Source organism: Citrus sinensis, chromosome 9 (assembly GCF_022201045.2).
Source record: "Citrus sinensis cultivar Valencia sweet orange chromosome 9, DVS_A1.0, whole genome shotgun sequence".
Taxonomy (NCBI): Eukaryota; Viridiplantae; Streptophyta; class Magnoliopsida; order Sapindales; family Rutaceae; genus Citrus; species Citrus sinensis.
In genome coordinates, this window is record NC_068564.1 from 8,996,185 (window position 1) to 9,021,061 (window position 24,877).

Here is a 24,877-nt window from a genome sequence, read left to right on the forward strand (position 1 = left end):
AGTGTGAGAGTACTGGGTATATTTGGGTTTCTCTGAAGTGAGATTCGTTACTCAAATATTTATACTCTATTAATTATTAAATAAACAATTATTCTTTCTTACCTCCGTGGATGTAGGTTTAATTACCGAACCACGTAAAATAATTGTGTCCTTTATTTTTCTATAATTATTTGGTGCGCTTGATTCCGCATTCCGCGCACAACAAGTGGTATCAGAGCCGACTGTTCATACTTGGGAGGATATGATACTATTCACGTTTACGGTACTATTCCCGTATACGGTACTGTTCACGAATACGGTGGAGATGGCCATTTATATTTGGGAAACAATCTATTGTAAGTAGTGTGTATTTTTGCATTTTAGGAAAGTTCTGTCAACAAGGCGATAAGAGCCTAAGCAGTCTCGGTTTTAAGTGGGACCGTTGTGACCCCTCCATTCTCCTGGGAACTTTTTTTAGTGCATTTATTCACGTGAAATTAACATGACTTTTTTTCAAGTGGAAATAGTTCGTTGAGAAAATGGTAAAAGGTGAAACTTCCAGCATTGCGGAGAGATCTACCAGCCTATTTCAGGAGATACTTAAGGTGGGAGGCGAGATTTGTTAGATCGCCATTCAGCACCTATTGTAGGAGGCCAAAAGATCGATGTTGAAAAATTTGATGGGAAAATCAACTTCGGCATATGGAAGCGCGAAGTTATGGATGTTCTTATTTAAATCGATCTCGATGTTGTTTTGAAAAATAAAAGGCACTTGCATGATGAAGAAATTTGGGATTGTATGAATGAAAAAGCATGTGGTCAGATCAGATCTTGTTTGACCAAGAGGGTGAAATACTTGGTGAAAAATGAGGAGTGTGCGATGACTTTGTGGCATACATTGGAGGAGAAGTATTTGCTGAAAAGTCTTGAAAATTGCCTCATGCAATGAGCCAAGTATATGGCTTTCGAATGAAGCCTGGGGTGTCAATGCATGATCATGTCTCAAGATTTGAAAAGTTACTTGCTGATTTGAAGAATCTTGATGAAGACATTAAGGATAAAGTCAAGGTTATAATTCTGTTACACTCACTACTAGAGGAATATAGTCATTTTGTGACTACCTTGATATATGGAAAAAGCGTGATCATCTTCAAAGATGTCTGCATAACATTGACCAATTTGGAAATTCGGAATAATGATAAACATTCCGAAAGAGCATCGTCTGAAGCTTTGTTAACTAGAGAAATGGCGATGGAGAAAAAGAAGAAGCATGGTGGAAAGAACTCTCGGTCTAAATCGAGAAGCATAAATATAGCCAGAGATGAGTGTGCATTTTGTCATGAAAAAGGTCATTGGAGAAATGATTGTCCAAAGGCTCAAAAAAGAAATGGGAAGAAACTAGTAGCAGCAAACACGACACGTGTGGATGGAGACTCTGACTACTCACTATCTATTACGTCTACGACGTATGTTGCAAGTTCGAGCGAGTGGATACTTGATACTAGAGCAATTTATCATTTGTGTCCTATTAAGGAATGGTTAAAAATTTTTGTAATCTGGAATCCGATGCAGTTGTGATGGGGAATGATCAACCTTATCGCACAATGAGGATAAAAATAATTTGGCTCAAAATGTTTGATGGAATGGTTAGAGAACTGAAAGATGTTAGATATGTTATAACTTTAAAGAAAAATCTAATTTCTGTGGGTACTCTAAAAGCTAAAGGCTACAAGGTTACCATTGAAGATAGCACAATGAAGTTTACACATGGAGCTCTGATGATTATGCAAGGAGTTCGACATCACAATATGTACTATTTGAAGAGAGGTACAATTGATGAAGCAAATGTTGTTGAGGCACACAGTGACACCACCAAGCTATGGCATGTACGACTGAGACATGCTGGAAAGAAGTCTTTGCAAATTCTGATGAGGCATAGACTCTTAAAAGGTACCAAAGCCTGTAAATTAAATTTTTGTGATCATTGTGTAGTAGGTAAGAAAATAAGGGTCAAATTTGGTATAGCTAATCACGATACTTGTGAGATCCTTGAATATGTTAACAGTAATATATGGGGACCAACCAAGACTGCATCAATTGGTGGAAGCCATTATTTTATTATATTTGTTGATGATTTATCTAGACGTGTGTGAGTGTACACCATGCGAGCAAAGGATGAGGTTTTAGAGATTTTCGTGAAATGGAAGAAACTGGTGGAGACTCAAACTGACAGAAATATCAAAGTATTACAATATGATAATGGAAGTGAATATACTTCTGATCCATTTTTCCAAGTATGGCAGAAGGAGGTTATTAAAAAATATTTCACAGTGAGACATACTCTGCAATAGAACAGTGTGGCTGAGCGTATGAATCGTACTTTGCTAGAGAAAGTACGGCGTATGTTATCTAATGCTGGTTTAGATAAAAAGTTTTGGGCTGAAGCTGTGAGCTACGCAAGTCACTTGATAAACCGGTTGCCTTCTGTTACAATTGGAGGTAAAAGTCCTATGGAAATATGGTCTGGAAAGCATGCACAAGACTATGATTCCCTTCGTATATTCGGGTGTCCAGCTTATTATCCTGATGGTAAACTGGATTCTCGTACTAGAAAAACTATCTTTGTGGGATTCAGAGGTGGAGTAATGGCTTCAAGATTTGGGATCTCGAAGGTAAAAAGTTTGTGTGTAGTAGAGATGTCATATTTGATGAAGGTTGAATGATGAAAGCTTCAAGTTCTCAGCAGGTGGAGAATAAGACCACATAGATATTGCAGCGGGTGGAGTTTGATGCAACTCCATATGTACTAGTTGGTTTTACATTAGAGAAATGTTCAACTATAGAGGTGGCATCTAGAGTTGAAGAAGCGATTGTTTTTTCTGATGTCCCACAAAATGAAGAAACAACTGATGGTGTAGATAATGATGAGTCTATAGCAACAATGAGGCCAAGAAGAGAGATAAAGAAACCCGAATGGCTTACTAAAGACATGGTGGTAGCCTATGTACTTCCAGTTATTGATGATGACATCCCCAATACTTTTGGTGAAGTATTACGCAGCAGTGAAAGTGATCAGTGGAAGTTACCGATGGAGGAAGAGATGAAATCTCTCTATCAAAATCAGACTTGGGAACTTGTAAAGTTACCAAAGGGGAAAAGGGTTATTGGCAATAAATGGGTCTACACCAAGAAATAAGGATCTCCAAATCAATCAACTCTCCGATATAAGGCAAAGCTCGTTGTAAAAGGTTTTGCTCAGAAGGAAGGTATTGATTATAATAAAGTATTTTCTCCAGTTGTAAAACATACTTCCATTCGTATCCTACTTGTCTTGATAGCTGAATATGAGTTAGAGTTGGCTCAATTGGATGTCAAAACGACATTCTTGCATGGAGATTTGGAGGAAGAAATTGATATGACTAAGCCTTGTGGTTTCAAAGTTGCTAGAAAGGAGAATCGTGTGTGTAGAATGATTAAATCTTTGTACGGATTGAAACTAATTTAAATTCTTCGAATGCATTGAGTTTGGAGTTGAACTGCGGTTGGCTTGATCCTAAGTTTGGGTACGTAGGCAGTCACAGGGATGCAGCCACTTTGGGGATGATGGTTTATTGGTAGTCGGCTCAGATTTAGACAAATCTTCACCGAGGTGGAGAATTATTAAAAAGTCAAAGATTTTTGGTGAGTTGTTTATTCAAATTGGTTGAAAAAGAAAAGATAAGCCACATGCATAATTGACAATTTGGAGGAAGTTGGCACCGCATGCATGTGTTTGTTAATTTTGAAGAATTTAGTTGCAGATTTAATTGACCATTTGACAAAGGGTTTGGTGCAATAGTACAACCATTTTGGCTATAAATAGAGATGCATTCTTCACTTGGAAATCATCCCTAAACTTTGTTAAACTTATAAGTTTCTAAGCTTTTGAAAGAAGTGAGAGAAGTGTGTCTAGAGAATTTATCTTTCCTGCAGAATGAGAGAGTACTTGGTATATTTAAGTTTTTGGAAAGTGAGATTCGTTACTCAAATATTTGTGCTCTACTAATTGTTAAATAAACAATTATTTTTTCTTGCTTCCGTAGATATAGGTTTAGTTACCGAATTACGTTAAATAATTATGTTATTTATTTTTCTATAATTATTTAGTGCACTTGATTCCGTATTTCGCACACAACAGTATTTAAATACTTGGAAAGTGATGTTTGCGTTTTGTACCTTTACAATAAGGAATTTGCTAGTTCACAGGTCTAGGTTACAGACATGAAAACTTTAACGCGAGAGTCAAAACTTGAAAACTAACATAGGAGTTGAAAATTATTATGGAAAACTTGAAATCCAGTCTATAATGTAATCACATCCAAAAAGTAACTGGCACGTGCAAATATGCTTAATCTTTAGTTTGACGATATTATTGATGCGCCTTATCTTGAGGAAAAAGTTTAGATGTTTAAAGAAAATGAAAGCATGTACCGATCATTACTCTATAAAGCAATTGAAATATGCCTTTTTTATTTTTTCAAGGCATTTCTAATAACCAACTCCCATTAATGGAGTTGTCAACTCAGAGCCTCAATTAGACTCCTTTCCAGGGTGGATAAACACAAAATGCTAGTAAGAAAAGAATTCGATGCTTCTAGTTTCGCTGGATTTGAACCAGGTACAATCAAGCAAATAAACAACGATATATTTACAAAAAAAGTATATATCTGTAAAAGATAAGATTGAAACTTAACCCTTGAAGCTTGCTCCCACACTGTAAGTCTTTGACATAACCACTTCCGGCATGTCAGTTATTTGTAGGGTTGCTAATCTCAGTTCTCATATACGCATGGTTCAGCACACACACTACTTTTGTATTATTTCACTGATGTTATGTATATTTAAGAGAATTCGATTATTTAATGCTCAAAATCACACGTGTTTTGATACAAACAATTTTGTTGATGAACCAACGAAAGTTTGAAACATTTTTTGCTTTTGCTTTGCTGGTTGCCTCGTTGTAACCTGTAAAGTCTATTGGGCGGTTGGGTCGACCCGTGAAGGTTTGAATCCGAATCCGATTGTTTTGGGGTTTGCTGGGCTTTTGACTTTCTCATGGGAAGAGTGTATTTGCCTATTTGGACTTGAGTTTTACTGAACATTCTGATTGGCTGACTTTATTTTATTTGCAATAAAATTATGGGGTAATTGTAATTGCCAAATAATGGGTTGTTAGAGATATTCCGAACTTTGTTTTTGCACAGAGATCTTTTTCTTTATATTTTTATTTTTCCTTTGGTTCTCTTTATTTTTTGAGCGGTTAAGATTAGGTTTTTATTTAAAAAAAAAAATTTCACCTTATTATTTATAAGCAAACCAGTTTTTGTCACGGAATTATGAAAACATTGAGAAAAAAAAGTATTTCATCCTATTAATCTTTTTTAAAACGAGAGATATTTCATTCAATTAAATAATTAAATAACTAAACTTTAATTGCACATATTTGATAGACGGACAGATCTAATAGCTGGGCTATCGTAACCAATAATCACTCAAAAAAAACAAGAGGATGACCATCCACGATCATCCACACAGACAATTTATTTATTTATTATTATTCTTCATATATTGTATTCTATAAAGAAAAAAACTACTTATGTAGCTCATTCATCATGCACGTTTATTACAAAAGTTAAGGTCATACTTAAGCTTACACTAACATGTAAGTTGAATCAATTTCAAAAAATATTTCAAACTTTGTTGGTTCGTCTTTTTGTTTATATTTTTTATCATAATAATTCATCCACCCCCTTTTTACTTCTAGCTTTCAAAATGATTCTTCTAATGTATTTGTTTGTCAATTATGATACATTCTGTTTTCTCTTTTAACTAAAATTAAGGAGTTATACATAAATTAACACTTTAAAATCGTAGGGTTTTAAAGTTTTCTTAAAATTTTCCACACTTTAAAATCTTGAATTGGAAAATTTATGGGAATCTCCTTTCACGATTTACATAATTACATCTTATCTTGAAGGAATTTAATTTATAACTTATCACTCCTTTATGTTACTTCACACAAGGAATCTACTTGTCACTTAATTATAGTTACCAATAAATAAATGAAAAGTGTGTAGAGTCACATGTGTTGAGTTGTAAGTAGATTCCTTAAAGATAAGGATGTATGGTGCCTATAAAAGGGACTCCCTAGTAGTGTGTTAGATCATCGAGTCTTTGAGTCTTGAGTTATAGTAAGAGTTCTTTGGTGAAATCTTGTATTCTCTTTTCTTATAATAAAATTATCCTCTAAATCTTCTTAATTTGAAATTGGTATAAGAGCCAGTACTCCCAAAAGGAGTTTTCAAAAATCCTTCTATAATAAAGTATGCTCTGTGGTCGCCGTTAGAACGGATCTGCTACATCAGAAACATTATAGAAGACTAGAAAACCTGTTTTCTCAAAACTAGGTTATTTGGTTAAGGGATGTATAGAAAAGATTTCCTTAAGAGGTGTGGGGCCCTATTATTAGGCCAAGGAGAGTTGTGTTGGTTTTGGGCTTATCGCTAGTAAAAGAAGTCTATTTTGTATCCTCCTAGATATTAAGACTTGGTGTTAGGGTTGTCGGGGACCATGGACAACCAAAATATAACCAAGTATGGGGAACATACCTCTAGTATGGAGGTTTCCTCTTCTTTTTCTCTAAATAATAATTCTCCTATTGTAAATTTCCATTTCAAAACCCAAGAAGAAATCAACCAAAAAGCTATCCAACCTCTTAGATTAGATCCTCTAAATCATTACAAGTCCTATGATGTAAATACCCTAATTTCTTTCATAAAGTATGTTGTTCCTTTCCGTTAGCCAAAACTCAAGTCTGTGTAAAAGTCTTCTGAAGTTGTAGTACAATCTATTTCCTCTAGCTCTAAAGAAACCTATATTCCTATTCTCTCTCCACAAGATATTAAGAGATATAAGATTGAAGGATACAACGGATTGCATTTAGGTGCAATCAGACTTGGGATCCAACCTTTATTCCTTGCAGGCAAAAATATCACTTGCCTTCTTGCCATTCTTGAAACAAGATGACAAACTTTTGAAAAAGCTTTGATCTCAGCAGTTGAGGCAGGACTCAACCAAGGACATGTAGTTGTCCAAGTGGAACCAAATTTCACTCTAGATCTACACAAACCAACCCTTCTAGAAACCATAAAAGTCTTAGTCCAAATAAATGGACTAACCATGAAGCCAAATGAATCGACTCTTGCAGTTCACCATACCATGACCTACAAAGTCCAAACCCACATGTTTTCCATGAGCCATAGTAATCTTCTTATCCAACCCAAAACTTTCAAACAAAACCAATCGATCTTTCCTCCACAATGGATAAATTAATATGAGTAGAATAACAAGCCCTTGCAAGTCCATGAAGTACCAAAAGTAGAAAGGCTACAAGATGACACAATATTAGTTTCATTTCCTAAGGAAACTAGGCCAGTGTATCCATGTGAAAGATGCCAGATTGAAGGAGGCATCCCATGTCTTGCTCACACATGCCACGAAGATCCTGTTCAGCCAGATTTATTAGTGTAATCAATGTTCCAGAAACTAGAGAAGAGTCTCTAAGGAGAGTATCTAATGATTATGCTACAGTTAAATGGATATATATAGAAACGATACTAAAGTTTGGAGGTTATACATTACATATATATGAAAATATATCTAGAGTATCGTCTTCCCCAATTATGAAAACAGAAGAACTGGATTATCAAATTGTGGATCTTGTTGGTCCATCAAACGGTATTGATCGGTATTATTGGTTTGATTCTCATGCATATGTTAATATATGTGACGTAACTCTTAGTCTAAGAGGAAGGCTGTTGAAAAGTCAAGCTTCAAGCATGCAATTATTGAGTAATTGCATGAGATAACTAGCATGCAAATTTCAAGCATGCAATTTTTGAGCTAGTATGTAGACTTCACTACAAGAAAAAAGAGATATAGCAACAGGAATTTAGCAACATGCATGCTACGCGTGTTGTAAAATATGATGTTTAACAACATTTTAAGATCGTGCGTTGTTAAAAATTGCTTAAAGTTTACTTTCAACAACATGCTTTAAGGTGCGTTGTGAAAAATATTATTACAACAGTTTTCTGATTGTGGCGGTTTTGGTAAGACAAATAACAACATACAATATAAGCATGTTGTTAAAAAATTCATTTTCGACAACGTTCTAAAAGGCACGTTGCTATCTAGAATGTAGCACAACATTTTTTAGTTTGTTGTCAATTGTTTTCAACCATGAAATAATTTGCCATAGGTGAAAAATGTTTATATATATAATTTCTCTATAGTAATAATAAAGCCTTTTCAAATTAAAAAACTAGTAATAAAAAAGTAACCAACCAATTTTAAATTATAGGTGGTTATTCATATAATTATTGAATCTATCCTATTAAATCATTAATTTATTTTTGTATAAAATGTAAATAATTTTTTTTACCACAAATAATTTTTTTAAATAAAAAATGACATAAATACATTCAAATCTATTTATTATTTTCAACTAATGAAAATCTCTTTTGTTAGCCCAAAAAAACAAAGGGCACAAATAAAAAAAACTCTACATTATCAATTAATAAAAAATAATATCTTAATTACTAATAAGACAAAACGTTAGCACTTGGTAAAGTTACCTGATCTCACTTTTTCACTTTCTCACTTTCCAGCATTATCTTTCTCTTTACTTGTCTTCTTCCTCTTGGTGAAAATCCCTCAACTATTCCTTCCCCTTCGTGACTGTCAAGAAGAAATAAGGTTTGGGTCTTCTTTTGTTCAACACACATTCTCTCTATTGGAACTTAAATTGAGTTACTCTTTGATTTTTTATCTAAAATTCCAGGTGTATACGTTGTGGTCCCAAGAAGAAGAAGCTTTTGATTGTGGTCCAGAACAAAGAAGACAACATCCTTGAAATTGAAAAGGTGTATATATATTTCATTCTTTATTGTTTTTTTGCAAGTAAAATAACATGAAAAGGTGTCTCTTTTACTCTTTGTCAATAATGGGTATCGTCGAGTTTTACTCTTAGTCAAAGATGTCTCTTTTACTCTTAGATAATTGTTTGTTTATAAAAAATAATAATAGTAATAATACACTATTCGTCTATTTTCTTATTACAAAATAAATAAATTTTTTTCTTATTTACTTTTGTGTTGACATTTAAACTAGTAAATAATATAGAAGATATTGAATTTAAAAAATAACAATTATACAAAGTCTTATGAAAATAAAATAGCAAGAGTCATGTGTAACTTTATTCTTGTCTTGAATATATTGTTATGTAACTTTTTATATTTTCAACTTACTATTTGCTCATGTAAACAGGTTTCGAAAATGGATAAAGGGTGGGTTCACCTATCAAGGTATTATTTTGCCTTATTTCTAAATATTATTTTTCATTTTTCCTCTTAAAAAAAAAAAACAGTTTGTTTGTACGAAATTAGTGAAATTCAATTAACTTTCCAGTTTGGTAAAATCTTTATTGTAGACACATAGAGGATTATAGGTTGGGAGTGCGTAACTTTGTCAATAATGCACGTGCTTGTTTGGGAAACTTAGATGTTATAGTATGTCCTTGTAGATATTGTAAGAATTTACAACGCCATCATTTTGATATAGTCTACGAGCACTTGGTTATTAAGGGCATGGATCCGACTTATACAAATTGGGTCCTTCATGGGGAGAGTTCTACTACAACAATGCAATACAGGGGTGAGGGGAATACATACACATCAAATCAATACATAAATTTTGAAATGACAGAAACTTATGGGATGTATAAAGATCAAGCATGTTTTCAAGAAGCAAATGCTACAGAGAATACATATGTAGAAAGAGAGGAACTTCAAAATTTAGTTAGAGATGCTGAGACTCCATTGTACCCAGGCTGTACAAACTACTCTAAAATGTCAGCAACTGTAGTGTTATTCAAGCATAAAGTTACCCATGGGTTATCTGACAGTAGTTTTAATGAGATGCTTCAAATTTTTTGTGATATGTTACCACCAGAAAATACACTTCCAGATTCTTTTTATTCAACAAAAAAATTGTTGAAGGCATTTCAACTTGGGTACGAGAAGATACATGCTTGTATAAATGATTGCTGTCTATTTAGAAAAGACTTGGAACATGCAAATACATGTCTTAAATGTGGTTCTTCTCGCTGGAAAGTTGATGAACGAACTAATAAGATTCATCAAGGCATACTTGCAAAAGTCTTGCGCTATTTTCTTGTATTTTGCAGCAAGCATTAAAAGTGGGAGAAGATGACAGGTGCAGAGGTAAGTGAATTCGTTACTTATTTTAATACATTAATTATTTTATTCATACTGTATTTCACAATATTACCTAAATATAAAGTTTTCATTATACAGTCATCTAAAAAAGCTGAAAAAAGAGCCAAAAAACAACAGCAAGCCCTCTTTGTTGCTGCCACTCGAGAAGAAAATGTAAGGCTAACAATTAACAGTCATGAGAACGTCGAAACATCTACACCTAGCACTAACAATGGCAAACGAAAAAGAGGCCCTACTACACTGGCAGTGATTCGAGATCATACTCCCTTACTTGTTGAATTCAATGAAAGAGGTCAACCAGTGGGAGTTAATTCAGAGAAGTACGCCACTTTTGCTGGAGTTGCAGCAAGAGAGCATGTGCCTATTGTGATCAAAGATTGGCGTTTTGTTCCTTCAAAAACTAAAGAAGATCTTTGGTCATTAATTAAGTTATATTCTGTATTCATATTAATAATAATTTATTGTTTTAACTACTAAGATGCTTCTTTATTTTACAGCAAAGATTTATTGTAAATGAATCCCAAAAGCACTTAGCACTTCGAAATCTAGGAGATCGATGGAGACAATACAAATTAGAGATAACAACAAAGATTAAGGAAGCGAACAAGAAAACGAATAGGTCACGTGCCCTTGCTCTTATTCGGCCAAAAAATGTTATATTTGATGAAGATTGGGAAGCTTTTGTGAAACATAGATTGTCTCCAGAGTTTGAAGTAAGTAATTATATCTATTATTTATGTTAAGATAAATTCATATCAATACAAGACTTTATTTTTACGTGATAGGAAATAAGCAAGAAGTTTCGAAATATGCGAAATGAACAAGAAGAGGTACATACAATGGGTCGAAGAGGCTATGCTCGTACAGAGCATAATATGGTAAGATACAAAAAATAATTTTGCTGTATTTTTATTGATTTTGCTATAATTTACAATTTCTATTCTTTTTATTGTAGAAAAAGAAATGTTCAGATCCAACAAAAATAACAAGGGTAGATGTTTGGCTTCAGGGACATCGTAAAAAGAACGGTGAGCCTGCTAATGAAGCAGTTGGAAGAAGAATGGTTCGCAACTGTTGAAACCAAATCATATATTTATTACTTCTATGACTTTTATTTTTCCATGTAACTAATATATAAATAATTTATGCTTTAGGAAAAGGTTGTAGAGTATCAAGAAATAGATAATAATCCGAATGAGAACATAGACATAAGAAATGATGCTGTTGCAAAAGCTTATGGTTCTGAAAAACTTGGACGAGTTCGGGCACGTGGATTTGGGGTTACTCCTACTGCGGAGAATTTGCATAATCGATCTACTCAAAAAGTGAGAGAACTTGAAAGCCAGTTGCATACTCAATCTCAAAGAGTGGAGATACTTGAACAAAAGTTTGAACAAATGACTGCTTTTATGTCAAAACAGGTAAATCATTTACTATTTTTATTTTTTTTAAACTAAAAAAAAAGATAAAGTATATATGCATCAACAATATTAGGTAATATAAAATCATTTTTATTTTACTTTCACTTCAATATAGTTACTTTTAATTTTACAGAATCTTGGTAGACCTGATGATGTGATGAGCGCTCATGAATGCACTCCTCGAGTAAGTTTCTTTTGTTCCTACCATATCCCACTTCTATAGTTTGTGATAAGTTTTGCTATTTTATTTTATTTTATTTTTTATACTTGTAGTCACAACAAGGAAGTGGTACAATGCATGAAAATCTTGAGCTAGAAAATGCAAGCTGTCAACTATTGCATTGGTACTCAGATGATCCAGTTAAGGTTGTGGCTGAGGGGAAGGTTGCATCAACTGATCCTAAGGCAAGAGTCCATCACGTGCCTCTTGGTAGGGATTGTTGGAAAGTTTGGGTGGAGTCAATTACTCTTGGTAAGGAAGATGTTGAATTGTACAAGATGACAGATGAAGCTCGAATAATCAATGAAGCTTTGGGGAGTACTGTTGCTTGGCCTAGGAGTTGCATCAAATTAATTTAGACAAAGTAATAGTTGTGATTCATCTTGCTATGATATTTTATTGATCAACAAATATATAAGTACACATGCACACACGTACACACACATATAGAGTTAATTTATGTTTTTATAAAATGCTTACTTATTTTCTTTTCCTTGAACTTTGTTGTGTAGGAATTAATTTTGTTTTGCTGGAGGTTTCCTTGGCGGTATTGAGCTTTAAAGAAACTTTTTTTTTAAAGATCACTCAAAGATGTTTTAACTTATGTTTTGGTTGTTCATATCTCATTTTGTTGTTTTATATGTATTTAAGATTTTAGAAACTATTGTGATAATGATACTTCAAATGTATTAACTTTATGCTTGAATACATTTTTAATGAAATTATATTTTGGAAATGTGTTATTACTGTGCATATGTTTGTGTAGGACAAAAGTATACAATGATAAAACTAATGTATGAAATAAGAAAAAAAAAGGCGCATTTAACAACTTGCAAATTAACAATAGGTAATGTTTAATTGTCTAAAATATTACAACTAGCAACAAGCATTCACTGTTGTCGAATGTTAGAAACAACAACGAGAATTTATTGTTGTTGAATGTTAAAAACAGCAACGAGTACGCTATTGTTGTTAAATGTTACAAATAATAACGAGCATGTATTGTTGTTGTATAGAAAATGACAACATCAAAAAGTTTGTAGTGAAAAGTGTTGAAACGTGAGACATCAGCTACGAAAATAGAGCGTGGTTACATGACAAATGACAACAGGCAAGGTTGTATTTTGCTACGTGAATTGTCCGTTGTCAAAGGTCATGGACATTCAACAACATCAACATCAACAACGTGCAGGTCCTCGTTGTTGTATGTAATTAACAATGCATTTAAATCGTTGTTGTATCCTTTTTTTCTTGTAGTGCTTTGACTATAATTGCATGATAAAGTTGGCACCGATTGCCAAATTTTTCCAATTTGACAAATTGAAGTCAAATTGAAACTTGTGGCAGGTGAACAATGATCCCTATAAATAGAAATGTCATTCTTAATTTGTTAATCGTCCAATTGAGAGAGTTGAGAGTAATTGTAAGTGAAGTAATTTGAGAGATTTAAGAGAGCTTCCACTTGAGTGTTCTAGTGAGGATTCAATTGGCTGTATTGGGGTTGTGGGTTTTGAGAGCTTTTCACAATTTTGTAAATTCCCATTTATTAGTAAAATTATCTTATAGTCTTTGCCCGTTGATGTAGGCTTTAAGTTGAAACACGTAAATTATATGTCCTATTTTCTTTGCATTTGTTTATCCCCTCATTTATATTTCTCCAGAAGTCTCATTTATTAGAATATTAGTAATTCCTCAACCACACGCTTCCGCAACAATTGGTATCAGAGCAGGAGGTTCGTGCTTAGGGTATACAACATTGTTTACGGATAAGACAATATTCACGTATACGGTACTATTGACATATACAGTATTGTTCACGCATATAGTGGAGATGACCATTTGTACTTGGAAGATAATCTATTGTAAGTAGTGTGTATTTATGCATGTCTAGAATAATTCTGTCAATAAGGCGACAAGAGTCTAAGGAGTTTCGGTTTTAAATAGAACCCTTGTGACTCCTCTATTATCCTGAAAACTTTCCTAATGCATTTATTTATGTGAAATTAACATCATAGAGATTGTTTGTCAAGTATAAATAATTGTTGAAGGTATTGATCATTTTATAAATCTTGAAAATGATATGCCATCTTCCATGCAAACTGAAACTGGCCATTCATCATGCGCCGGGGCACGTGTGCATGTCGTTAAGTTCTATACGGAATCACAGTTAACCAGAGAGAATCTGATCTGGGTTTAATGACCCCTTTTTATTTGTTTAATTTATTATTATTGTATATTATATTTTTTATTGTATCACAATTCCATGGCATTGTTTACTAATAAAAGCTATCAAGAGTTAAATTAGTTGTACAATGGAGCAGTACTGCAAATAATATTTATAATTTAAGCATACAATTTATCATTTTTTTTAAATAGTTAAAATAAACTAACTCTCACTAGTGCATCATGGATTTCCCATTATTTTGCCAAACTTTTTTTTTTTTTTTTATTGTTACAGTTGGGGCACTAATCATGGAGGTGCTAATGATTTTGATTTGCCGGCCACAAAATTCGAATAAGTAGACACTAATTAGTACCAAGTACATATGATTGATGGTTAATGCTTTTTTGTTTGTTTAATTTGGCAATCATCTATTGTCGTACTGAAGAATGCATGATGGATCGATCAGTTCAGTGGTGTTCAAATTTTATTTGATCAATTAATATACCTTTGATAATAATGGCAAGAAGCCAAGGTTAATTTGAACGGGAACAGAGTATTGTTTTAACTATTTTAGTGCATGCCTGGTCAGTGATGAATCATGACGATTCACAACTTGCCACGAACCGGCCTATCTAATCTCATCTAACCGTTTGATAATAAATCTAATATCCAAAGATTCTACTGAAAATTCAGCTGAATCTTCCCTCTTAAGGTAATATTCCCAACCTGTAAATTTATAAAAAATAAACACTCCCAAAAGAATTCAATACTCAACCAACAGTTACAACCAACTTTCTTGATCAAAGTACCAAATATCATCCAAACATTCTAATGTCAAAGTACAGTAGGTTATCCTTGGTCACAAATTATAATAAAATTATACAATCTGAAATATCCCAATAAAACATTTACGACTCCTGGCACCATCACCTGACCATAATTTTAAAATAATTATTGTTATTGGATCGATTGTTGTACCTGTAAATCTCCTATTGGGAAAATACGCTCAAGTACACGGCCTAAAACCTTTGTGTATCGGCCCAAAGACCTATATCTCATCTGTATCATCTGTATCTTTATAATCATCATACTGCATACATATGCCTTCAAAAGGTAAAAGCGCCCAAATAAACGGCCCAAAACCTCCATATGTGTTTAGACAAGTTCTAAAGACCTGTTATCTCAACTGTATCTCTGTATCTGGAGGAAAATGATAATGTCTAATAATTTTACAAACAACCTTTATACACACATATATAAGTATATAATCATACATTCATACTTTAAATCTCATTTCGTTTCCATTTAACATATTTTAAATTTAATTTTCTTTTCTTTAAAGATATTGTTGTGCAATTACTGAAAATCGATAATAAAATCAATAATTATAAACATTTTTAATAATAAGTATTCAATATGTAGATAAAATCTATTCTAGAAAAATCATTAAATAACGGTATTAAAAAACTTATTTCATAAACATACTTTACCATACTTTAAAATCATAATAAACTACAAAGAAAATATATTTTGTACATTTCACTCACAGTTACAATATTCAAACTCGATTTTTGTTCATGTCTGTTAGTTGATTCTCGTTTGAGGGTCCTTTTAATTGAAGGAAACGACATAATTACTACCTGTATATGTGAAATACAATAACGCTATGCAATAAAACTCGAAATGATTATTTATTCCTATTACACATATCCTAATTCTCTAAAATTACTAAAACACTCCTATCTCTTAAAATTACAAAACACCCTTGAAACATAAATTATCAAATTACCCTGAAGTGGCGAATTGCTAAACTGCCCTCAATCTAATTTCCAAATTGTCTACTAAGATATGAATTTATGAAATTACCCTCGGAGTATGAAATTACCAAAATGCCCGAAAAGACTTAAATTACCAAATTACCCCAAAATCTAGGTTAACTAACTGCCCTTAGTCTGAAATTACTAAATTATCCACCAATATGTGAAATTACCGAAATGCCCATAGTTCAGTCAATGGTGGTCGGGAAACTCAGTTCTGATAGTGCTGACCACGTTGAGGCCGATGGCGCCAGCGGTGACAATTCACGCGCAGAAACGACGACGGATCGAGCTTCAAAAAAGTGAACTCCCGGCGGCCGACCGGCGGCTAAACGACCGTTTAAGGTGACGGGACCCGTCTGAAAATGATGAGGGTGAGCTGAGGAAAAAGATCCAGGCGGTGGCGAGGCCTAATTCCGGCGAGATCGACGGTGATGGTGATGGGTTTTAGCCGCAATTTTCGTGCTTCAAACGCGACGCTCCGTCCGGTTTCTGGCGATGATGGCGGGTCGACCCGGTTCATCTCTCTCTCCGGTTTTATAACGGACACCCTTTTTTTCCTAAAACTTTATACAAATTAAGCTAATAATCATGTTCTTGATTCGTGTCATGACGGGATTAAATGGATTCGAACCCAACCCACTTATTAAACACACAAAATTTAATTATTCATATCCATAATTAATGTCAGATAATTAAGTTACATCAACTTCGTTGGTAACGATTTGTAATAAGTCTGACAATTTTGAAATTAATATCGAAGAGAAAAATTGAATAATATACTTAACTAGAAAAATTAAAGTATTTATATGTTACATTATTATTTTGGATTTTCTCATTTCTCTTTATGAAAAATGTTCTTCTTCTTATGTCATCATTCATTTAGTAGTTTGTTGCGCCTGCCGTTGATGTTAATTTAATTGTGCCTGGTTCTGTGATTTTGATAACATTTTTTTAAATTTCTTTGTAATTATCATATGTTATTATAAATGGAGCTGTGCTAAGCTGAAATGGTTACTCGATCAACGTACTGTTGATGCTGGGTTTATTATTCTAATTCAGAAACAATTATCCAATTCTTTGCACAAAATCCCATCTGCTAAGCTACATCATCCGGATTGATTGATTTATTCAACTAGGTCGCTAATCAAATTTCAGCTCATAATCCTGGAAAGTGATCCATTCATTCAGACACTCCTCTCAGTTAATTCATAAATTTATAAACTGGGGTCGTTTCTCTGTTATTCTCTTCCCAAAATTTAGGTCATGAATGTCGATGGAAATTGAAACTTTTAATACAGTAAATGGTTCTTTGAGAAAGGAACATGAAATAGAAATTGTTGTTGAAGCAGAAGGGATGGTTTGAGATGCCACTGTAACCACTTCCTGCAATTTTTGGCTGTCTTAAGCTTCATGACAAGTTCCTTATTCTGAGCTTCGGCCTCAGCATATTTTAGGCTGATCTAGCAGTAGGAATATCTCTTTGCACCGTCTCTAGTGATGATTTTATGCATTCAAACTTTTCTCTTGTTGCAACTTCACCTTTAGCCATTGATTTTCTTGCATTTGCGTGCGTAATTTTAGAAAGAAACTGACAAGTGTGAAATTCTTCAGGAAGTAAGGCATATACTACCGACACTGATGTCCTTGCGTATGATATTTCATTTGCTTCATGTTTGTACATTACAAGTGTAATTGTAGTACTCATGTTATATAAACATTATTTAAATTTTAAACTTTAAATTATTAATAATGGGTGTTCCTGCTATTCACCTCTTTTGCTGGGGTTTATACATGCTATTGGCTTCCACAGTTTTGGCAAGCTCAGGTTCCTGCAGCTGAATCTTTGAGAAAGGATCAACTTTGGCTGTGAGAGAAGTTTCTTTTGGAATTTCATATCCACTATCAGTCTATCACCCTGTGTGGGAACAAAGGGAAAAAAAAGAATTGAGCAACACAAGCTTTAAAATGCCACCTCTTTGATGTTGAACGCTGGTCTCTGTCTAACTCTGTCTCTCTTCCTTTTCCACATATAATTTTCTTCAAGGGCTTGAGCTCTCAGTAGACATTCATCTTTCACCTGTCATATTCACTATAGTCTCTCCAAGAATCCCAGGACTAGGGGAAGGGGACCCCCTCTGTTAAAAGCTTAATATTAGGTGCAGCATGCAAGCAATGTGTGAGTGAGTAACCACTTTTATATACCTAACCCATATGCATTAATTTACCATGGAAACAACTCATCATCTTGCCAAACCTATATAGATTCTGAGATAGACCCAGTCCAATGAGAAGCCACATTAGGCACAGAGTGTGCAGGACATAGCAATGGTTTCCCAGCTTCCACTGAGATAATAACACTAACAGCTTGTCCTATCCCGTTGGCACCTAGCTGCAGTTATGTATATATTTACTCAAAACACATTCATATATATCTTATGCTGCCTCAGCATATTTTTCTCCTCAGTTATTTTCACAATAATTAATCAATATTATTGCTATTATCAATAATTAACACCAGAAATGACACAATTTTATCTAGCTAGTCAATGTTATGATGCTGTTTGTTTCATTTTAACACAAGCAATAGATCAAGTACTGAATCCAAATATCACATGGTAGTCATTCAAGTACTTTCGAACATTTTGACCATCTACTATGTCGAGTTGGCTGATTGTGTTTGGATATAAACATTGAGCAATGAGTTTTTACTCAGGCATAGAACTAAAATAAGTCAGTTAATATACTCTCAAGGGCATCAACTTCAATCAATACTGGTTGAATGATGCATATATTTATTAAAGCAGCTTTGTATTTATCTACATGAATAAAGATAAATAAAATGTCTGCATTAATTCGCTTGACTGATAAAACTGTTCCCCAACCAAAGTTTTACCCCTGACTTTTGTCGATGGCTCCTTGTTAGTTAAAATAAAGGTGTTTGATGTAAGTATCAAACTGTTCGATAAAATGTCTCAACGAAGAAATACTTGGCGGGAAAGCTTATATTTGAATTCTGAAGCAATAAAGACACCAACAAGGCATGGGAATGAAAGCTCTTGAAGTTTCTAGAATCAGGGAATATCAAGGGTTGATATTGGCAGAAGAATAAAACACTAGTACATAACAAACATTAGAATCTTTGTTTCTAGCTACAGCAATGCTTAGCCCTTAGATTGAACTTTACCGGCTGTAAATATGGTATAAGATCTCTCTATGAATATGACACATTGCTATCAATGAATCATCCATCACTTGATTCTAAAAATCTTGTTTCTCCTACTGAATCTCAATCAAATGGACAATTATCATCCAATAGGACAGTCTCCAGTATCTACGGTTATATATGCTGTAACTGATAGTAAACAACTATCAAGCAGCATAGTACCATCCATAGTATCCAGTGCCTATGGTTGTATATGCTGGTGTTGTTGATACTTGAACAGCCCTTCAAATTATACTGAGATTAAAACTTGTTGTCACTTGTATATCACGAGGCAAGCTAATGCATTTGTCAATCAGTAAGGTCTGTATTTGTAATAGTTGGCATTCTATCTTGAACATTCAGCTTTCAGATCTTGCAAAAGGGGTTATCTTTATTCAATTCCTGCTCCAATTTTCATGACATCGGGAGCCACTATGTTAGATTGTTTCAGCTTTATGATTACTTTACGTACAATCTTAATGCATCTTTTCAGTTATTTTTACTTTTTGGTGTTGGTTTTGTATTCGACAGCAAGTTTTAAAGATTATTTTTAAGGCTGTAATCCACTTTTTAAGCTAACTAGCACTTTGGTTTAGTAAGTCAGTGTAATGAAGCAAGTTGCTTATATTTTGTATATGACACAAATTCAATCGTATTTTGTATCATAGTTGTTAATTCTTTGCATGTTTTAGCATAACTAAGAGTCCTGTTGAATATCAATTAAAAAAAAAAATTAGAACATGTAACATCATTGTACTTTCATGTTCCCCTGCTTTTCAACTTAATCTATTAGATATATATACAAAGCACAACAATTCTTGTAAAGATCATATATAAAAACAGCTCTTTTAGAGCCATAACTTCATTTACAAAATGGAAGACAACGTGATTATATTACAATTGAAAATGAAACAAATTGTTTACATAACATACACTAGCAATCTAAGTATTGCTTTCATAAAATCACAAAACAAAGCAGAGAGCAAGAGTGCGATCAGAATTTCCCGCTCCTTTCTGGTGCGTTGCTTGCAATTACATTACTCGATTAAGCACTTGATTGACCCTCGATAGAAACTCTACAGGCAGCGGCCCCATCTCCTCTTCCCATGCCACAGCTTGCAGTTTCCCACCTTCTTCATCCCTAGGTTCGGCAATTTTATCGAGTTCAGACAAAAACTCTCGCACATCAAAAACAAGTCTGTCAGGTAAAGAATCAATCTCCACTTCGGATTCCACAATTTCCAAGATGTTATCAAGGCACGGCAACTCAATCGGATCGTTTTGTTGAGCCAAAAGTGCCTCTTCTTCAACAGCCTCTTGCTGCTTGTTCTGGACTGCTGCATCACCATGACCCTCAGTCCTCTCACTCTCTAAAATCTGATCCAGACTGGAAGAATACCTTTCCACATCAAATATGTCATAAACTTCAGACAATGAGTGCTCCATCTCCCCTTCAAATTCCACAGTCTGCACATTGTTGTTACTGGAGCATGGGATGTCATTTGCTTGGTTCTGTTGAATACAAACTGCCTCTGCTTCAGCCCCCTGTTGACCATTTTGACTGCCCTCATCATGCTGATCCTTTTCCAAGATTTGAACAAGACTGGCCATATATTCTTCAACGTCAAAAAGAGTTGGATATTCAGGCACTGAATGTATGATCTCCCCTTGGTGGTCCACTGTGTTCAGACTGTTAGTCGAGCATGGTGAGTGGCTTTGTTCTATCAAAACTGAATTTTGTTCAGCCTTTAAGCGCTTGCTCTGAAAGCACTCATCATCGAGATCAATGTGGCTGCTGGAGGCCACTACTTCTTTCGGCTTTCTCTTAGAACCAGAAGATCTCCTTCTACAGTCATTCGTCTCGCCGACTTGTTTCGACTTCCTCGGCTTCCCGCCCAAATTGGCTTTCTCCGAATGGTTTTCTGATTCGTTCTTTTTGACGCGGCATAGAACAAAATCGAGCGCTTTATGCGAATATTGATTACCCAACAAGGCTGGATTAATGGTGAATTCATGCATAATCCACCTCCCATTCTGTTCCGGATTTTTACGACTTTCATACCTAAACCTTTTCTTGAACCCTAAAATTTGATCATCGGAGCCAACAGCGAGAACAGGCTTGGCTCCGTCCTCACCCTGCCACGCACCGAAGCCAATCTTTCTGTTGAATCTCGAACCCTTAGGAGACACCTTCTTTAACTGAGTGAAAAAGTAGAGTGCTTGACCCGCCATTAATTGGTCTCCTTCGTATAAATCCCAAATCAAATTCGGCTCATGAGGGCCATAAAGATCGCAATCTTTCACTGGAATATCATCGCCGGCTTGGTAAAGATTAGGGTTTTCAGTAATTTTGTGGAGAAGATAGAACTCCAGCAGTTCCTGTTCCGTTGGATAAAATCTTAATCCAACGTGAGAAGGCATTGTGTTGGTGTTTTTTGGACTGAATCGAGACTGAATCGGAAATCTTAATAAGAAGATTTTTAGACTGAATCGAGACTGAGTCGGAAATCTTAATAAGAAGATTTTTAGTTTGATATCTGATTTGAATTTGGGGTCAGGAATGTGGGTATTTTGTTGCGTGCACAGTAAGTTATAATTTTGACGCGTAAAATTCAGGCGCCTGCTGCCCGATACTATGGCGGTGCTGCTTGTTAGGGTTAGGGTTTGGGCGCCAAAGCCACAGGCACAGCGTGTTGTTTGTTAGCCGTTGAAGTTGCATTTTGAATTTCCACGTGTTGTTTGACACGCACGTGCGGTGTAAGTACGTGATATTATTAAATTTATTGTTGTTTTTTTTTTTTAAATTTTTTTAAGCATTTATAAATCCGTTTTATTTATAATTTATTTTAAAATTGGAAACCGCTAGATAGATTTACAAGCGAAGTGCGTTTCATTTTGTGATGCTTGAAATTGAAATCAAGATGATAAAATTATATGCTTTTGGGTACACAATGTCTGTAGTGACCGTGCTTCCTCGTTGCCAAGCTGCGCCTCAGAGATCTTAGTCTATGCCAGGTATCAAAATCTTGTTGTGGTGTGACATGTAAGGCTGACATTGACAATAAGTGCTTTTTGGTGATTTTGTTTAATGGGTTTTTGAAGATTTAGTCTTTATTTGCTGGGTCTCCTTTTATTTTGTACTTACTCACACACACTGTATATTTATATGCTTCTTGTGTGTGTATGTGTTGCAATGATATCGTTTTTGCCTTGGTATGTTTTTGGGTTTCAATTTGTTCCCTGGGATTTTGGGGTTGATTATCAACAGTGGTTAATAGTAAATGATTGGTTTGGAAAGAATGAGATCAGTAATTGTCAAATATAAGTAAGGGGATGGTTTGTAAACAATTGTTTGCAAATAAAAGTGAGTGCTTCTGGAATTTAAGTATAAGCACATGAATTATAAACTTACTTGAAGATTTTCATGTTTCGAAGAAATAATTGGATCATATAAAGTATCAATGGAGCTTTTATTGGTAGATGCAAAATTGACTGAAAAGTAGTACACCTTCTTAATGTTGATCTTGTATGTCTTGAACAGTCACCAACATTCTCCGACAAATCATTTTCTATGTTTGATTATTTCTTTCTTGTTGCAAAATGAGCTTCCTATTTTGGAGGTCACATACTTGTTAGTTGAAACCGTGGAGTGTGGATTTGGAATTATGGTAAAATCTCTCATGGTATAGATGAATAAATTTCAGGCGCATCTTGAAAATACAGAGCTTGTTGATTTTGTTTCGGGTCCCTACTGTTTTGCAATTTTAAGAAAGTTGATTCAGTTTCTTGTTTAATTACTTAATATGTAGTGTGAGCTGGACATCACGTTCCATTTGGAGAGGCCCGTTTTATAGTGCAGGAGAAGGTCATGGATGGGTGTATGGCAGAGCCAAGCAAGTCAACCATTCTGACACCCCAATAAAACTGATGGAGAAAACATCTTGAAATAGTTGTAAGGGCTCCAGGGTTTTGTGAGAGGTTCATAACAGGTTGGCCACTGGTTTATGTTGGTTGGATCCTATTGTACTATTATTTTTAAACATCATGAAAATCCTGTAGTTTCATTCATAAATGAAATATTTTACTACTGTATTGTATTGATTCATTTTTGAATTAATTCAGAACCGAATCAAATTCGTTTGTAGTTCTTTAGAATTTGGGTTTTACTGACATCTATGAGACAATGCAAACATAATCTGGTTTTCTGGTGAGCTTAACTTTTTGGAATTTGAGAATCGGGACCCTGGTTTCTTTGAGAGCAAAGAGCCTGAAGTCCAAGTGGCTTCCTTGTGATTCATCAAAATTAGTGTTGTCAGTTAATGACCTGGGAGTTAAAAATCTAAATGGAGTAAAGCCAGCCCGAAGTTAGGTTTTGGTCACTAGCTATAACAATTCTTGGACAAGATGATTGTGATATAAGTAGAGTAATCAAGAAATAGAAAGACCATAGTTTAAAGGATTAGTGGGTACAAACTCGAATCTGAGAAGGTTGTTGTAAAAGTTATCTCATTGCTTTATTTGTATCTACCTTGGTGGTATAAGGAGTGACTGATAATCTTTGTTTTGTAATTATAAATTGGTACAGAAAATGGTTAACTTAAGATGCAGAGTATCAGAGATGATCCCCAAAGAATTGAGGTTATGACTGTAAAGAACTCAGAATTACATTGATGTACTTGTTTTTATGTCATAAAATATGAAAATATTCTAGGTGTTAGTAGCACATTATTCACATACCATATTTATAAGAACAACATGCTTTTTGTCCAACTAGCATTAACATGTTATGTCTCTTTTGCATGGCCTAAGATAAGATATTGAAGAATACTGCTCTATACTGGAAGCTCTGTGGCAAATTAATTCTATAAATCCAATGAAATTGAAATTTTTTTTGTTCTTATGCTATTTTTAAGTTTGAATTATCTTTATGTTTCTCAAAATTACTGTATTTTTCTCATTTATAGAAAGAAACTTGTATGGCTTTGAATGTTTGTAGGTGAACATAATTGGATGAGGCTGCTGTCCTGTTTTACGCCTACCCAAATTCAGTCTGATTTCAGGACTAGACTGAGTGTGGCTGCAAGCCAATGCTGGAGTTTCTGCTTTCAACAGAGCTGTGAGTTTGTCCATGCTTTTTCTGTGTCATCTTTCTTATTATATAAACCTGCAATATCTGCTATTTTTGGGTTAAGCATCTAGAGCTCATCGAACTTAAATCTGCCTTTTCCGAGTGTCTTTGCTCTATTTCTTCACCACTTGCCTTATTGTATATCTGTTATCTAGTTTGGTTCTGATATTGATGCTGAAAAAATTCAGATGCTCTTTGTTGAAAATTAATAATCTAAATTCTCTACATGTTTTTGTGATGACATGCTTGTGGATTTTGTGACACAATTGCGTGGACTCCTCTTTTGCCGTTTGTGTGAAAGTTAGATAGAGATTTAGTCTAGTGTGTCAAGTTTTGAGTTTATAAATACTAATGCAGAAAGAAAACCTTTTTGTTTAACTGTTTCTTGGTTCTCAGCTTGGAGGACAATCTTAAGTAAAAGTTATTATACGTATAAATATTTTTAGAAGCATCCGAAAAACTTTGTTGACCAATTGAGTAGATTTAAAAAAATAGCAGTAGATGCTGCAACAGGAGCTTAATATGCAATAGCAATCCAATCCAAAGGCTTCATTGACTTTCTGCTTGCTCTGTGGCTTTTGATTATTTCCAATACCTATAAGAGTA

The 24,877-nt window shown here is 34.3% G+C and overlaps 1 long non-coding RNA gene across 5 annotated transcripts in view; it reads left to right on the plus strand.

Annotated features, from left to right (window-relative positions):
* The window catches only part of LOC102614038 (uncharacterized), a 35,992-nt gene extending 11,480 nt beyond the window's left edge, over positions 1-24,512 (plus strand). For 2 of the 5 annotated variants that reach the window (XR_008052066.1, XR_008052068.1), the window contains exons 2-3: positions 22,953-23,132; positions 24,140-24,512. This is a non-coding gene — a long non-coding RNA (uncharacterized LOC102614038). Of the gene's footprint in view, positions 1-22,739; positions 22,827-22,952; positions 23,133-24,139 lie in introns of those variants that run through there. The other 3 variants (XR_008052067.1, XR_008052065.1, XR_008052064.1) reach the window with 3 other exon arrangements.
* Positions 24,513-24,877: the final 365 nt, after the last annotated feature.